The sequence below is a fragment of the Morone saxatilis genome, unplaced genomic scaffold, assembly GCF_004916995.1.
Source record: "Morone saxatilis isolate NCDOM2014 unplaced genomic scaffold, NCSU_SB_2.0 Contig14, whole genome shotgun sequence".
Taxonomy (NCBI): domain Eukaryota; kingdom Metazoa; phylum Chordata; class Actinopteri; family Moronidae; genus Morone; species Morone saxatilis.
The window spans coordinates 22,814,324-22,818,108 of NW_023339696.1; the positions used below are offsets into that span (position 1 = coordinate 22,814,324).

General features: G+C 43.6%; 1 pseudogene; it reads left to right on the forward strand.

The window, feature by feature from the left end:
• LOC118322580 overlaps positions 1–3,785 on the forward strand; it is a 22,474-nt pseudogene that overhangs the window by 9,204 nt on the left and 9,485 nt on the right.

A 3,785-nucleotide genomic window follows, 5' to 3' on the forward strand; every position in this document is an offset into this window, starting at 1 on the left:
CTTCAAAGCCATCTACCACACCTCACACTACTACTACATCCACGTAGACCAGGTGAGACGTTCAAAACAACTTCTTCTAAGGTGGAATCACAAATTAGGACACAGGGCACAGGAAGATGACACACATTCCTGTTTTCTTTCCTCCTCAGAGGTCCAACTACCTCCACAGAGACGTCTTGTCTCTGGCCGGCCTGTATCCCAACGTCAGGGTGACTCCCTGGAGGATGTCCACCATCTGGGGCGGGGCCAGCCTATTGACTATGTACCTACGCAGCATGGAGGACCTTCTCAAAATGTCCGACTGGTCCTGGGACTTCTTCATCAACCTCAGCGCTGCAGACTACCCCATCAGGTCAGAAGACTCATACTATTTAATTTTACTCTTTTATTGCAGTTTTATGTTGTAGTATTATTTTGATTATAGAAATATAATTTAATATAGTTAAATGATTTGCATGCAGGCGTTTTAACTACATTGTATGGTGGGTGGGTTCAGCCACAGGGAAGGTGTGTGTACGGGGGGTGTGTGGCTCTCATTGTGTGTGTGTGTGTGTGGGTGTGGTGGTGTGTGTCTTGTGGTGGTGTGTGTGTGTGCGTGTGCAGGCGGGGGAGCAAACAGCTTTTTGACCGCAGTGAAAACGTTTGTTTGAAAGGCTGAACGGCAATAAATATGGTCTGCAGCAGAGAGTTGATTACAACCTTTTTCTTTCAATGATTTTAACGTTTGGAGTTTGAAATGCTCTAAAGTTATTGGAATTGTTTGGATCACAGGGAAATAATCCTCCACTGGGATCTAATTCTACAGAGGAGATTTTTTATGTGGACATTATGCTTTTAATGCAGAAAAACACATTGTACACACATTATTGTTCCAGTATTTGTATATGTCTTAATAAATGTCTGGAGGGATCTTTAGATGAAAAGAGAAATGTTCTCACTGGAATGGAATCTATCTGTAAAGGTTTTGCAGAAGACAGCCGGAGATTTACCCATCAGGTTCCTACCGAACACACAGCGCATTGATCCGTTAAAGCACTGTGGCAGCTAATGACCACGAGCCTCGCGGCCCTGCGGGCCTTGTTTGGTTTGTTTAAGGTCTTATGGATCAGGTTACGTGACCAATAGACCTCAAGTGCATCGACTCCTGAATGGATCAGGATTCTATAGCTTTGAAGCTGAGCCCCGTAATGGCCGTCTTGCTGCTCGGGGATTTGAGGGGATCTGTATTGTTGAGGAAAGAGCTCGGCTGTGATCAGTGGACATATTGACCCGTGATTCACTCACTGTAGCTCCAGCAGTGAAGAAGAGGTGGTTTATGGAGAATATGTTTGCATCTGTGTGTTTTAACGCTCCATTGGCCTCATTAAAAAGCTTATTTGTGCCTTTCTGGAGCATCATTCTGATGGTTTTCCACCACTGTTGAGCCATATTAGCTCACATAAAATTTCAGAAAATAGTGTAAAACGGCCATTACATTTTCCCAGAATGCCATTTAAATGTCTTGTTTTGACCACCAGCTCAAAGCTCAACGATATTTAGTTTATTGTGATATAACGAGAGAGAAGAATCCTCATTTTGGATTTAAGTGATTTAAATAACACGACAAATTAGTCAGTTAATTGACTAGTCATTTAAACTATGGAGATGTGGTTACACCCCAGAGTTTAAACAAATCCTCACTTTAACCTAATTATCTAAACCAGTTATTTGGGAGTAAACCAAACCAAACCAACCAAACCTTTTTTATTCTTAATTTAAATGAATTCTCTGCCTTTGACCCATAAGTACTCGGAGCAGCCAGCAGGGACCGGCTCCAGATCTGAGCTGGAGAACTAACCTAACGTACATGTTTTGATGGTGGAGGAAACTCACACAAACACACAAAAGCTGGGAATCAAACCCAGAACCTTCTTGCTCTGAGGCGAGAGTGCTAACAACTGAGCCACCGTGCCGCCTGTGAAGTTAAGATAAATAAAAAGCCAGTGCCAAACGCTAACATTAAACTTCCTTTATGTAAAGTGACACACATGTGCTCCTCATTGTGACAGAAACACACACACACACACACACACACACACACACACTGATCCATTATTCTCTTCTGTCCTCCCAGACTGTTTGAACACCCTTCCAGCTAAAATCCATAGCACAGCCATCAATAGCTGTGACATCATTCAGGCACATGGAGTGAGTCAATGGAGCTGTGTGTGTGTGTGTGTGTGTGTGTGTGTGTGTGCATACGTACTGTATGTTTCTCTCTAACTGTAAAGACAAGGTCACATAAAGTTTTTAAATATTAAAAAGAATATCAGTTTGGTTCAGAGGGTCAGAGGGTTTGGACCTAACTTTGGAGCGTTGTTAGGCCTCATTCCCAACATGCTGGTTGGTACCAATGGATGCGTTAGGTCATTTTGTTTCATTTGATACCACTATCTTCACTCTAGCTTTAAACAACAGCTACCGGCTCTGAAAGACAGAGTGAGTGAAAGGAGTGAGGTTAACGGGGTGGCACTTGGTGTGGCCAGTGCCCGCCCCCCCCCCTCTGGAAACGCCCCTGTCTGTACTACAACTGAAGTATTAAAACACATGTTGAGGTTTTACAGGGGTTATTTACCGGACTGTTCCTCGGCTGGAAGCAGTTACTTAGATGACAAGACTCCAGGAAGTCACTGCACCCGGTCAGGAAATAGTCCGGCCCATAACCTCCCATCACACAGATTAAACAGGAGATACAACATGTTAATTAGTGATCTTAGTGCTGCTGGTAGGTGGATTTTTACACTCTGGACAGAGCCAGGCTAGCTGTTTCCCTTTGTTTCCCATCTTTGTGCTAAGCTAAGCTAACCACCTGCAGCTTCATACATAGCATGAGTATCGTATTTGTCTTTGTCGTGATATACGACCAGTTGAAGATAAAATAGCTGGATTTAAATGTGTGTGTAAGTTACTGATGAACACAAACATGCCCACAATCACACACATGCATGTCTGCGGTTCGTCCTAACGACTGTAATCACAGCGACCCGTCTGGCTGTCTGTCTGTCTGCCTGTCTGTCTGCTCACGGGGGGGGCAACACCAGGCCCGAGTCGTGTGCTCGCGGCTCGCACTACACGCAAGCAGCGGCTGTGTGTGAGTGCGCCGCCTCCGCCTCAGGCCACACACTGGAGCCGAGCTGTTGTCTCTCAGCTGGAAGAGGAAGCTAAATAAACCTGGTCCAGCTGTCCCAAACAGAGATACATGGAGGGACTTTAATTCCCCTAAATGGAAGATTGTTTTGCATTGTTTAAAAGAAAGAGACGCATCTTTCAAATATTTAATTATATCCTGCTGAGACATGGATCCATTAAAGGGAAAAATGCCTTAAACTCTGTTTAAAAACAACAACCCGGTTTTGGGGGAATGTGCTTTGCGTGAGCCTATTTTATGTGTTTTCCTCTTTCAGACAAACACGGATGACGACACGTTAAGATGTGTTTAAAAGCACAAAATGTTTCAGCAATTTATATTTTAAAAACAAAGGAAGTATGAGGTTTGTCTGCTGAGAATGGATTTCTTAAAGATCCCCTCCAGACCATTGACAGTGTATATAATGGACAAAGCTTCCGGGTCTGTGAGATGAAAGCAACGCAGAAGTTTAAGTATAGTATAAACATCCATTCTTTAAAATGGCCAGCAGGGGGCAGCTTCATGGGTTGCAAAAACATCTATCTATTAAGTCTTATGGATAAATGTGTCGACTTCTCAGTTGATTTATGAGCTCAGTGAACAGTTTCCTGATGAGTTT